Raw genomic sequence first — 14,950 nt, forward strand, 5'->3', positions numbered from 1 at the left:
GAAGTCAGAGCAGACAGGTGGAAAAAATCTGAGTTCTTTTTTTTTTTTTAATTTTTTTTTAACGTTTATTTATTTTTGAGACAGAGAGAGACACAGCATGAACGGGGGAGGGGCAGAGAGAGAGGGAGACACAGAATCGGAAGCAGGCTCCAGGCTCCAAGCCATCAGCCCAGAGCCCGACGCGGGGCTTGAACTCGCGGACCGCGAGATCATGACCTGAGCCGAAGTTGGACACTTAACCGACTGAGCCACCCAGGCGCCCCGAAAAAATCTGAGTTCTTGATCACAGTTTTTTTTTTTCTTCAGGATTAACCAACCCTGCAAGTTTCTCCTGCATCACTCTACCTTTCCCGTTTTGTGAGCCAATAAACTTTCCTATTTAGGTCAGTTTGAATCTAGTTGATGTTATTTACAGGAAACATCCTACTTGGATGCAAGTTCCAACCTTCAAAGACCCATAATCTAGTTGGAGAGGCAGGACTCACCATATTGACTCTGATGCAGTTCCTTTTCATCACATTTTAATATCTCTGAAACTTTAGAGAGAGAGAGCACAAGCAAGGGAGAAGGGCAGAGGGAGAGAGAGAGAATCCTAAGCAGGATGTGTCTCTGAAATCAGGGTCAAGTGTTGTAATATTGTTCTCAGCCAAACAGCAACCTTATCGTCGTCATCAATGCCTATGCATATGTATGCATAACTTCAGTTATACCATTCATATTACTGATGTTTTAATTCTATGTATTATTTGACATTCATGTGTTGTTCAATTGTATTTAAAGCTAATCATGACTATATTATCATTCAGAATTGGAATAAAAGCTATACTGTCTGCAGAAAAGCATAGAGACATTAGAATATCATTTGATATAAATGGAGAAAATATTAATCCTTGGAGGAATTACCACAATTCCATAGTTTCTTGTGAATACCTTATACAGGATCCACAAGTATATGAAGCTGTTACATTTTGTTACTGAGACATATGTAAAAGAAATGCCTATCATACATCAAACGATGCACCTGAAAGTAAGAAAAAAATGCCACACCACTCAGAACAGATATAGGAAATTTCAAAGTCACAAGAACCTTGTGTTATGGATTCATGCATGATGCAGGACTGTGATTAAGGCATTGTGCTATAGAAAATGGAAACACTGTCAATTGTCTTTTGCTTATAGGAAACTAATTGCTAAACTGATTTTTTAGGTAGATTGTGGTTATACCAACTGTGTATGAATTTTTGTTTTCCTGAAATAGGGGAAGAGTTTTTAATAATTTGACCACCTATGGGGCACCTGGGTGGCTCTGTCAGTTAAGTGTCGGACTCCTGATTTTGGCTCAGGTCATGGTCCCAGGGTCATGGGATCCAGCCCCATGTCAGGCTTTGCGCTGAGCCTAGAACCTGCTTAGGAGTCTCTCTCTCCCTCTGCCCTCTCCCTCACTTGTGCTCTCTCTCTCTCTCTAAAAATAAAAATAATAATAATAATTTGATTTTTACTATTATTTTTATTCTCAAAAGCCAGATAAGCTTCTTTTCTTTGCATAATTGAGATAGTTTATTCTAATAACAGTACTGTTATTGGAGATAGCATTATTTAGCTCTGATACAAATCTGTTTCGAATATTGCATGGTATCACTCAGATGTAGAATCTAAAAAAGCCAAGCTCATAAAAACAGAGAGTAATAAAGTGGTTGCCAGGGGCTACAGGGTGGGGGAAATAGGAAGACATTGAGAAAAGGGTACAAACTTTCAGTATAAGATGAATAAAGTCTGAGGATCTAAAGTATAATGTGGTGACTATAATTGATAACATTGTATTATATAGTTGAAATTTGCTAAGGGAGACCTTAGATGTTCTCACTAAAAAACAAACAAACAAGTAAACAAGCAAAAACAAATATGGGAGTGATGGATTAATTAACCTGATGGGGGAATTCTTGGACAATGTATACGTATATCAAATAATCATGATATACCCTTTAAATATATTACAATTTTATTTGTCAATTATACCTCAATAAAGCTGAAAAAAACTTAAAAAAAATTCAAACTTTGGAACTTGCACCTCTCGATATAAATTTAGGTGGATGGATTTTTTCTTCTCTAGAATCAGCAACCACAGTATCCATAGGATAGTTCGTACTCCTCTGGAAATGCTTGTGCGCAGCAGGATGGAAGTTTCTTTAAGGATTACATTTTAGAGTGTGGAGAGACTGCTACCTGTATATTGATTTGCTCCTCTAAACAGTCCCTAAATGATTTCTCTTCCTCTTCTCTCCTTTTATTTAATTCTATACAATGCAAAATTTCCTTTTTTAAAGCCAGATGTGATCCTACCGCCTGTAGAATAACATACAAACTTCTCAGTCTGATATTCAGTTGGATAATGCTAGCCTACCTTTCCACCTTTATCCTGCAGCACACCCTTCAGACATTCTCTACCTCAATCACATTTCTTGCCTTTGCCCAGAAATACCTGTAGTCTCCTTTTCCCACACCTTTGCTTCCACTACTCCTTGTGGAATCCTTTTCCCTCATTCTTCCTGTTAGAGTTCTTCCCATCCTTCACAGCCCAGCTGAGGTAGTGCTATTTCACATCTCATCATTGGAAGTTAATGGCTTCCTTCCTTATTTTCCTATTACCCTCATTGTTGTGAAAGTATGTCGTGTTACTACTACACTTTCTTTACCTTATATTAAAATCCAGAGTGATTTATGTGGGGGCACCTGGGTGGCTCACTTGGCTAAGCCTCTGACTCTTGATCTCAGGGTTCTAAGTTTAAGTCCTGCATTGGGTCCCATGCTGGGCGTAGAAAGAAGAAACACAAGAGTAGATGTGGGAACATCTTTTGTTTGTTTGTTTGTTTGTTTGTTTGTTTGCAGTAATCCAGGGAAAACAATGATTTAGATCCTTAGATCTTGGCATCTCCTGTGAGGTTGAGTACAAGTGTTTCCAGTATAGTTAATAAATGTTGCTTGAACTGAAGTAAGTGAATTGATTAATCTCATGTAAACTACAAGACACTACAAGGGAGTGTCAGGAAAACATTTTAACAATTGGGCATTTTCTCTAGGTGACCTCCCCAGGTCTGTTAGTCCAGAGCAAACCATTCCTTCTCAGGAGACTCCTGAAGATTCTGTATCAGGGAGAAAATGCTGTAGCTAAAACTACTGCCAGCCTCATTTTATAGGACACTTCCCTATAAAGGTCACTTGTCAAGTATTGGTGGAAATGACATTCCTTTCCACTTCGAAAAAAGGAAGCTCATACTTTCTCATTAGCTGGCTCCTGCTTTCGTTGCTAATGTTACAAAATATGCAAATAAAATCTCTCCCTTAGCTTACAGCATAAAAAACAACAGCTTATGCTTTTAATCTTTTGTGAGGTTAGAAAATCAGTCCAGGTATGATATTTAGTATCCTTGCGTCAGACCGTTGTTTATGCTTCATAATTTTTTTTAAATTTCAAGATAACCATTTATCATCAAAAAGGGAAGTGTCTATGGGTATGCATACGTGTGATTCAAGAAGAAGATGAGTAAAGGATGATTTATTTGTCACATTTTCACTTTGAAATGAACATAATTATATAGAAAATATTCAAAATATTTTTTAAAAAGAAAAGAACAGAGAAATAGATATCAGAGGGTAGCAATCAGTTATGTAAGGCATAATTTGTTCAGGACATCTGGGAGATATGTGTATCTATACCCTTTCAGATACTAGATACATTAAAATATAATCACCTTTTTTAAAAAAAAAGTTTATTTATTTATTTGAGAGAGAGAATGAGCAGAGGAAGGGCAGAGAGTGAGAGAATCCCAAATAGGCTCTGTGCACCGATGCAGGGCTCGATCCCATGAACTGTAAGATCATGACTTGAGCGGAAATCAAGAATTGGATGCTTAAGAGACTGAGCCATCCAGGCACCCCAAAATATAATCCACTTTTAACTAAGTGTCTTTTCATTATGATAAAGCAAAAAAAAACCCACAAAAAACACAAAAAACACAAAAATTTGATCCCATTTCCTTTGAACCCAGTGTTCTTATCTGTAAAATGGATACAGATATAACTTCATGAAGTGGTAAGGGTTAAATAAAATAATATATAAAAAAACAAATAAGTACATAAAGTATTTAATTAATGAAATAATATTTAAAAATCATGCTAAGATGTTCTGCATATCTAGTCTTTCCTACTCAACCTGAAAGATTTGATATTATTCATAATGATTACATTATGGGTTGGATTAAGGGACATTTTTAGACAAATTTTTTCCACTTTATCGTGATATGATTGACAGATAATATCATGTAAGTTTAAGGTGTGCAACATGTTGATTTGACACACTTACATATCAAGATACCTGGCTGGCTTAGTCAGTGATGCACATGACTTGATCTCAAGGTTGTGAGTTCGAGTCCCACACTGGGTGTAGAGATTACTTAAAAAAAAAATCTTAACCCCCTCAACAAAATGATACATTTACATATTAAGAAGTGATTATTATCCCATAGCCTTAGCCAACAGTGCCATTATGTCACATAATTACCACTTCTGTTTTGTGTTGAGATTATTTAGGATCTACTCTCTTAGAACATTCAGGTATATAATACAGTATTATTGGTTACAATTACCATGCTCTCTACACTGGATCCCCAAAACTTATTCATCTTACAACTGGAAGTTTGCGCTTTTTGATCTAGAGAAAATTTAAAAACACTTTTTTTTAATGTTTATTTATTTTTGAGAGAGAGAGACAGAGTGCAAGTGGGGTTGGGGCAGAGAGAGAGGGAGACACAGAATCTCAAGCAGGCTCCAGGCTCTGAACTGTCAGCACAGAGCCCTATGTGGGGCTCAAACTCACAAGCTCTGAGATCATGACCTGAGCAGAAGTCAGAAGTTTAAACCAGCTGAGCCACCCAGGTGCCCATGATCTAGAGAAACTTTTTAGTAGTTGCAATTAGTCTTTGGTTCAGTCCTCTGCTCCTTTCCATTCCTCTGCTAATCCCTGCTTCATTCTCTTCCATAACTCACATTCATGATGTCCTCCTGATGATTTCTGATTGCTCATTGCTTCCCTTTCTATCGCCTATTCAGACCTAACCTCTCCCAAAGTCTTTCATGATATATTCCAAAATGAGTTATCTTTTTCCCTAACCTTATTTATTTTTTATTTTTCCCCCTAACCCTATTTAAACTCTTCATGAGCCTGACTTTAGCTAGATGTTAGGAAGAAAGTACCCTTACTGAACTAATTTGGATCAAAGGATTTGATTGACTTAATCTTTATATTTACATTTAAAAAGAAAACAGTCACTGATCCAAGTTATGTTGTAGTAGAATTTTAAACTCTGTAAAGGAGATGTCTTTCAGCTCAGGCAACAATTTAACTTGCAGTAGTTCTCAATCTTAGCTGCCTATTGGAATCATTTGAGAAGGTTTTAAAAGATGCCTACTGCAAAGACTCCACCCTCAGAGATTCTAATATGATTGGCCTGGGGTGGAGCCCAGGTATTAGAATTTTTAAAGCATCCCAGATGCTTCACCACCAGGTTAGAACGACTATCTTGGTTTAGTTTTCGATATTAAAAATTTCCATTTCTCTGTTATATAAGTTACACATTAATTGCTGTATCTGGTAAAAGAAGTCTGGGAAAAATTTAAGGTAATAGAAAAATAATGATTATTTAAGTGTCATCAGATCCAACTCCCACATTTTACTAACGAGGAAACAGGTTCAAATGATTAAGTTTACACAGAAGTGGAGCGGGACAAATTTTAAATGACTTAAACAATAGGATATTAAAAATGCTCTCTATATTTTTTTAATGTTTATTTCTGACAGAGACAGACAGACAGACAGAGCATGAGCAGGGGGAGGGGTAGAGAAAGAGGGAGACACAGAATCCAAAGCAGGCTCCAGGCTCTAAGCTGTCAGCACATAGCCCGACGCGGGGCTCGAACTCACAGACCGCGAGATCATGCCCTGAGCCGCAGTCGGACTCTCAACCAACTGAGCCACCCAGGCTCTCCTAAATATTTTTTACTTTTTAAAGTTTAATTTATGTCTTAGTGAACTAAATTTATTTTAAAATAAGATTAATTTATGCAAATGATAAAATTTAAACAATGCACAAAGATACAAAATGAAAAGCAAATCTCCAACCTCATTCCAATTTGCACTTTCAAAGGTTACTTTCTAAAAATTATTTCTGCCACAAAAAAGTAAAATCATTGTCTTCCACAAGGCGGCAGTATTGCTTACTGTTCAACAATCTCCCCACAGCCAACACTTCCTTCATTGTCCAGGAAGGGTTATGAAGACTCAAGTCCTCCCAGAGACAAAGTCAGTCCCTGATACTGAAATGACAGGTCAACACCAGATTCCTAATTCATGAAGAAAACCAGAAGTGAGCAAAGAACTGCACCAGACTGAACTGTTTGTATGTGGAGAAATAGTGGGAATAGATTAGCCACGAGACAGCCAATGGAAGCGCGGAGCAAGGTGCTGCCTGGAAAACCTATCAATTGCCTACTTCTGTGGAAGTACTGGAAGGGCTGGGGGTCCAGTTTTGTGAAAATGTGCATCTGACTCTGCCATGGACAAAATTTTCCCTTTATTACAAACTAAAGTTATAGGACCCAGTCAAAGGCTTTCATGGTATCCCTCATGGCTCCAAGGGTCTCTGGGCCACTAAAAAAAAGGCTTGGATCTTTTGATAGTACCTTTCTGTAAAAGGCTTGGGAGATCATGTTTGGATTTCCCAAACCTTATAGAATTCCAGCCAGGTACAGGTGATAAAGAGCACAGAGGCTCCAGTTTTCATTGTTAAATTCTAGAGACATATTTGAAAATCATTTTTAAACTTTTTGGGTCATTACATATCTACTAGAGTAAAAAGTTTGTCATTGGTGATATCTTTGAGATCTTGAGAGAATGATCTTGCTCTATGATATTTAGGAATACGCTTCTCTGTTGCCCAGGAAGGAACAGAACTGAAGACAGTCATAAAATGATCACATTTTAGGAAGAAAAACACCTTTTAATCTCCTTAAAGTCTGAGATTGTTGCAGCAGGGATAGGGGCAAAGGTAAAGAAGGGACTATGACAGGAGAGGGTTATGGGAAGCCCATATCACTAAGAGAGAACCTCTATCCTCAAGATGAATCAAGGTAAATCAAAGAGAAAGAGGTATGTGGGAAGCACATTATAGGAATCTGCAAGATAAAGCTCTAATAACTATGGATGTATAGTGATCTGTTTGGGATTCCTTCAGCATTAAAAGGTTTATTATGCAACATAGAACATAGAGCAAGGACCAATAACCCATTTTTTACTTTTCCTAATCAGAGGCTTTCTAAAATCTTCCAACTTATAGACAATCTTATAGTTCAAAAAGTCTTTTGGTAAGCTCTGACTTTGAAGTAACCAAGGAGCTGGTGTGACTTTTGTTAACCAATGAGAGCCGATGTGTCTAACTGCAACAAGAAACAAGAGAAGCATCATATTAAATATTTTGAGTCATAAGGTCAATTCAACTTGAAATTCTTGCTTTCCACAAGCATTATTTCTTTTATGGCCCCCTTGTTATTTCTAAATGATATAGCCTGGCTAAATGATGCCTGGCTTCAACTATGAAGTTACTTTTTTTTTTTTGTATACCGTATCCAGACTTCATTCGAGATTAGAGCACATGGCAATATGTCCAATTATCATGGTTTGTAATGGGAAATCCTGACCACTTCCTTCACCAGGTTTGGAAATCTTTCACAGTCTGGTAGAAATTTTATTGATAAACAAAAGATACAGGATGTTGACCTGCATTTTCTGTGTTTGAAGTTAAAATAAGTTTTGTACAGGGTATATAATGTAGTTAGCAAATACTCCCAAACATCAAACTGGAAACATGAAACCTATCAAAAGCCAACAAGGAAAACCTAACGTGCTCCAAGAGACTATTTGGAGAGTCCACTAAAAGGATTCTTGTTAATGATGTAAGTGGGATGCCATGCTTATTGGTACGGGGTTAGTAGAACCATGAAAAAAAATTAGTAAAGAATGCCTGCTGAATTCTCTTAATTTCACCTTAATTCAAGTAAAAGATAGGCATAAAAATCAAGAATTGAGTAGCATTGCCAGCAGTATGTCATGTCCTCTCTTGCCCTGGATCCAGGAGCACAGTAGCCAGGAAAGATACTCTTAGTGATCAATAGGAGCATATGTGCCTTTTGTTTCCTTCCTTCCTTCCTCTCTTCCTTCCTTCCTCTCTTTTCTTTCTTTCCTTCCTTTTCTCGCTCTCTCTCTTAATGTCTGAGAAGACTGCCTACTTGGTGGATTATTCATCAATATCTAGTTTCCCTTCTTGTGGGAGGATCACACTTACCTGTCCTATTGAACTCAGGTGTCACCATGTGATTTGCTCTGGCCATTGAAATCTGAATGGAAGTTTTGGAAGTTCCCCTGGCATCAGTTTTAAGAGCCAGGGCATCCTTGTTTATGCTTCCTTTTTCCTCTGCCATAGCAACCAGTAAAACTCCAGATAGAAGGCACTCTGGAAATCTGGCAAGCAGGACTCTTTTGCTAATTTCGAATGTACATGTTGGGTAAGCAAGATGTGAACTTATGCTGTTTTAAACCACTGAAATTTTGGGTTGTTTGTCACTGCAGCACAACCCAGCCCATCTAGATCAATAGATTGGTTCAGTCTACCACATCCATTCTCAATAGGAATAATATCACCCCAAAAGGACAAATATTCATTCTGGGGGGCAAAAGAGCCTTACTTTTTAATGTATAAAGTACAGATATACATACAGTACACAACAGGTATACAATATATGTGTGGTATTAAATTTTAATGAAGGGGCAACTAGGGGAAAAAAAATCTCAAAAGGCTCATTAGGAGGTGATAATGAATTAAAGTTGAGGAACACTGGTCCATAGGGCAAAAAGGAGTGGTCAGATTATCTTCATAAAGTCTAATCCAGGCATTCTCAACTCTGGTGACACATCTAGATCCCCTTGAGAGCTCTCTAAAAACACTGATACCCTACCCTGGTTCTCCAAGATTCACGTTTACTTGGTAGACTCCATACATTGGTATTTTTAAAAAAAGTTCCTGGGTAATTCTAATTTGCAAACAAGATTAAGAACCACTGGATCAGACATTCTCAAAGACAAAGCAACATTTCTTCCACCCAGGGAGATGTGCCACACACATAACAGAGAAATAGCACAGCACACTGGAAATGGCTGTCATGGCTTACAACTCACTCCTATTTTAGAGCAGCTATTCTGGCCTCACACCAGATAACACTAAGCTGGATTCATCAAGAATAGACAGCAATGTCCAATTTCTGTGTTTTATCTTTTCCATTTCATGACATACTATTTGAACGCCGAGGGTCCTTTATGACTCATTTGGAAAACATAAGAAGGGGGCAAAATGGTTATAGTTATTCCTAGACTATTACCCAAAGTCAGCATTTTCTGCACAGATGCAATTTGGAAATCATCTCTATCTTCAGCTCCTAAAATTTGAAGTTCTTACTGAGTGGGTTAAAAAAAGTTATTTAATATGGAATTTTCTTTTCTTCTATATCAAGGGAAAACTCTAGATGCCACAGGGAGGCTTTCACATAGATTGTGAAAATTAACAGTTAAACTAAATTTTTAAAAATTAAGAAGATAAAGCACTTTCTCCTTCTTAGTAACATGGAAAGGAGCCTTGATCTGAGCTAAATGACAGTAGCATGGGATTATCATGGCTGAATTTGGCCATTAGATGGATCATCACTTCTTTCCTGAAATGTCAGTTGGAATTGACAATGATATGGCTGTATTTTAATGAAGGTACTCATTTCCAGCCTGGAAGTCAAAATTATAATGTGTTAATTAACAAGGGTTTCACTTTATATTTTCCTTTTATACATCTTCCCAGTGGATAGCATTTATTTGGGAGTTCTAACGAAAAGGTGCACATTGGCTTTCCTGATACTATTTTTGAGAACTGAGCACCTTGCCACTCGAGGGCAAGTCTGGAGATATTTGCAGGCATCACTTGTGAAATTTCCTGAAGCATGAAAATAAAATTTCCAGGAAATTCTCCACGAGAAAGAGAGCATCAGTTGTACAACCTGACAAATGCTCGCAATCAGCTTGTCAACTCTTTGGTGATGATTTTGGCAGATGCAGAAATGGTAAAATCAAGTGTCTAGGGTTATCAGTAGAGACAAGGGTGGATTTGAGATGCAGAGATGGATAAAAAGTGGATCCAAGAAGGTTTAAATGCTAACTCGTTTCCAGTTCACCACCACTTAATTCCAAAGAATGACAACAACGTGTTGTAATGAATCCTTGTTCAAATGCCTACTGGCCTCACTTACTAAACAGGACAGAGCAAGTCAGTGTCCATATGAGTGTCCTCTATTCAAAGTTGATTGGACAAAAGGTAGACACATGATTTAAGTTGGGCTAATTACATTCTTTCTTCTGGATATTTGGAATTGGGATACAGAGTCTCCAGTTTGTTTGTTTTGGGCACTGGACCTGGTAGGTGATGAAGCGCTGGGGCTGGATTGTCATTTTTTATGAAGGGGATGCTGAAGCAGAGAAAGCTGACCTTCAGAATTAAAAAAAAAAAAAAGATATTACTGAGCCTAGAGGAGGTGAAGAAAATACCTTTAGGTCCTGACTTTCAAGTTCCAAGTCAAATGCCTTGGCATCTTAAGTCCCATGTCACAATCTAGCTATCTTGTGACTTTGGTTCCATAAGATACTCCTGTATCTTTTTAATAAGCATCACCCCCTTTGTGCTTCAGCAAGTTTATGTGGGTTTCTGTTCCTTGCAAGCAATTATCCCTGATTAAGACATGTTCTTCTCCACAAAGAATAGCTAAAATCTATGAAGGACATAAGCCACATTTACTGCAGATGTGCGGCTCCTTAAAATTTAGTTTGAATTATCCAGATTACCCTTCCGGTGGTTGAACTGGCTGTTTAGTACAACAGATGCAGCAGCCTTCGTGAGCAAATGGGTCACAAAGAAAAGCTGAATGGAATGAAATCTTTGCAGCAACGGGAACATGTTTTACCATACAAGTTCTAAACAAAAAGGCATAGATCTAAACATGCAAAATCTTACAGTTGCATTTTCTTTCTTTAACCTAATTACTCCCTAATAATATAGCTAGACTTAAAGGAGATATGCACAGCAATTTAATGTCTCCATTTTAAAGGGCTTAAAAAACACGAAGATGGATAGAATAATGAGCCCTATCAGTTCCATCAATTTCTAGCCCCCTCTGCGTCTGCTTTAGACCCTTGACACCAATTATGTAAATTTGTTCACACAACGCCTGGTTGCTTTGGCATTGTAATTTAAATGTAGGTATCTCATGAAGACAAAAAGAAATGCATTGTCCTTTTCAAAATTTAGAATTTGAACTGATTCACTGATTTTGTCCCTGCCGAATAACCAGGCAGCTGGAGGAACAGCTGGACCAGTTTCTGAACACCAACAAAAAAACCCCTCAAGTCTGAATTACAATAGGGGTTTTCATCAGAATTTTATAGTATTGTTTAATAAATACAAAACACACTTTCCTAGTAATTGGCTGCTTTCCTGTTTATATTAGCAAATGTATTATGGAGATAGAGCCAAATGTATTAGGAGTTCTTGATTTACTGAGACCAGTCTGAACTTTTCTTATTTTAAGAACTATAATGTCCATTTTGAAGGAGGAGCTAAAGACCCCATCCCTTATCTGTTTTAGTTTCCCAAAGGCAATATCACATAGTAGTCTTCTAGGACTGCTTGAATTTAACATCTAGTTTTACTAGCTGTGTAAACCTGGGTAAGTTTTTCGACCTCACTGTGCTTTAATTTTCTCCTTTCTGAAGTAGGGATAATAACAGTATAATCCAGTAATTCCACTATGGAGTATTTACTAAAAGAAAAGAGAAACTCTAATTCAGAAAGACATATATATCCACCCCTATGTTTATTTCAGCATTATTTACTGATATGGAAGCAACCCCAGTGTCCACCCATAGATGAATGGATAAAGAAGATGTGGTATAGACACACACACACACACACACACACACACACACACACACACACACACAGAGGAATATTACTCAGCCATAAAAAAGAATGAAATCTTGCCATTTACAACAACATGGATGGATCTAGAGTATAACGCTAAGTGAAATAAGTCAGCCATAGAAAGACAAATACCACATGATTTCACTCATATATGAATTTAAGAAACAAAAGAAAAAAAAAGAAAAAAAAAGAGACAAACAGAAAACAGACCCTTTATAGAGAACAAACTGGTGGCCGGGGGCGGGGGTGAAATAGGTGAGGGGGATTAAGAAAACACTTATTGTGATGAGCACTGACTAATGTATAGAACTGTGAATCACTATAGTATACAAATGAAACTAATATAACACTATATGTTAGTTATACTGGAATTAAAAATAAGTAAATAAAAATTAAAAAAAAAATAACAGTACCTACTTCATTGGGTAGTTGTGAGGATAAAATGAGTTAATTTATAGGAAGCACTTAATATAGTGCCTAGCATATAATAATTGGCATTAGCCATTATTATACCAAAATGCAAAATTTTATATTCTCTTGAAAGTTCAGCCAACATAACTAATTATTCCAACCGATGCCATACTCTTTCAAACTCCGTTAATAACTCAAAATTAGGGAAATAGACAATTGTCTATCTTTAACAGGGAAACCAGTGTGGGTATGGAGGGCTATGTAGAGTCATATATGTACAAACTGCCTTGATCTCAAAGTTCAGACTTCTTACTTCCTTCTGAGAATCACATTTTTCCCAGCAGGTTGGTTGGATGACTGTTCTTAGGATAGGGCCAACATGTTCTTGTTAACTACAAGTGGACAAAGTACACTGGGTCAGGAGAGGTACAGGGTGGACCCAGCTGCAGGCCCTGGGAGGAATCCTGCCTTATTGGTACATATAAGAAGGACATGGAAATAGGAAAGGGAGGGTAGCCTGGGGGAAGCAGTTGACAAGAAGGAAGGATAACTTGGGGTCAGTTTTTCTACAGTGGATAGCACAGTGCTGGGTAATTCAGGAGAGGGAATATTCAGAGATCTAAACAGACAGCCTGCTGTTTGCATACATATATCAGCATCTGGAATGTAGGACTAGTAACAGCATATTAGATCCTTTCTCAAAGGGACTGTGATTTTGCAGGGTATTAAGACAAGGGAGCCAACTAAAGGAATCAGAAAGGAATGCAGCTACCAGAAGACACAGAACTCTGTGTCAAAACTACAGCATGAGACTGGAACCACAGCATCAATGGCAAATTAGACTGGATGCTGGGATGGTTATAGGGATCTTCAGCTCCCAAAGGCACACCTGTATGGATAAGAAGGATAAAAAAGGCTGGGAGGGAGAGGGAGGACAAAACACCAGGATATCTATGGATAAGGCAGTTTTTTAGGCAGTTTCTTTTGTCTTCTGTACTTTAACTTCTGGGCATTCTCTTAATGAAGGATTGGTGATCCTTAAAAATGCCTTATGTTAGCCCTAGCTGCATCTCTGGATGATGGGTAGGGGGAAAAAAAGGACTATATTTCACACAGAACTCCTAGATTTCTCCTGGCAATAAACTCTAGGAGATTGGAAGTTTCCCTCACCCACCATGTCCTTAAAAAACCTGCTTCCTAGTATGCAACGAAGAACTAAGTTTATTTAGCACGACATAAAAATCTAATTTGAAAAATCACATTTTGTGATTACCAGATTAGGGAAGTAGAATGGCTTTCGGATTCATAAAGAATTATACTACTTTCAGAGGAAAACAATCTCCTGTGCGAGTTGGATGCTGGTCAAATATCCTTGTGGTTGCTTTTGGAATAATAAAACCTCCTTACCTATTATGGATCATAATAACCAACTCCTTGTTGCAGAAAAAAAATTCCTTTCCATATCTATAATTTTAACTTGTTGCCTAAATTGTGTGTAGGTAGATAAGCTGAGCACATGGGAAGCAGAGTCTAAAAGAAGTACATTTAGCATTCAACTATCATTTGCAGAATGAATGAGATGTCAGCATGCATTAAAAGTTGATGATACAGGCATCTGGGTGGGTCAGTCAGTTAAGCATACTCTTGATTTCGGCTCAGGTCATGATCTCACTGTTTGTGGGATCAAGCCCTGTATAGACTCCATGCTGGCAACACAGGTCTTGCTTGGGATTCTCTCTCTGCACCTTCCCTGCTCTCTCTCTCTCTGTCTCTCAAAATAAATAAACTTAAAAAAAGATGATGATAATGACAATGATTAAGAATGAAGGAGAGAAAGGAACAAGAAAGAAACAGAAAGACAAGGAACAGCTGTAGCTCTAAGGCAATTGGCTTGCCAATTACTGCTGCTGAAGCAACCATAATGCAGTTTTCAATGATTCAGAGGCTGGTTCTCCAGTTTGGGTATCATCTCAGATATTTGCTTTCAATTTTCCCTTTTATTGATTGCCTTTTAAGTCATCCATTTCATGTCTATCAATCCACAGAAGATGAGAGAACAAAAAAGGTTGGTATTATATATACATATACATATACATATACATATACATATACATATACATATACATATATGTACACTTATTTATTTTGAGAGCAAGATACTGAGAGAGAGGGAGGGGCAGAGATAGAGAGAGAATCTAAAGATTTTCTAAAGAGAATCTAAAGGCGGCCCTGTTCTGTCACAGTGTGCAGCCCGTTGCAGGGCTTGGTCCCAAGAACTGTGAGAGATCAGGATCTGAACTGCAATTAAGAGTTGGATCCCTTCCTGAGAAACTTAACAGAAACCCATGGGGGAGGGGAAGGAAAAAAAAGAAAAAAAAAGAGGTTAGAGTGGGAGAGAGAGCCAAAGCATAAGAGACTCC

The sequence above is a fragment of the Acinonyx jubatus genome, chromosome B3, assembly GCF_027475565.1.
Source record: "Acinonyx jubatus isolate Ajub_Pintada_27869175 chromosome B3, VMU_Ajub_asm_v1.0, whole genome shotgun sequence".
In the NCBI taxonomy this organism is placed as follows: Eukaryota; Metazoa; Chordata; class Mammalia; order Carnivora; family Felidae; genus Acinonyx; species Acinonyx jubatus.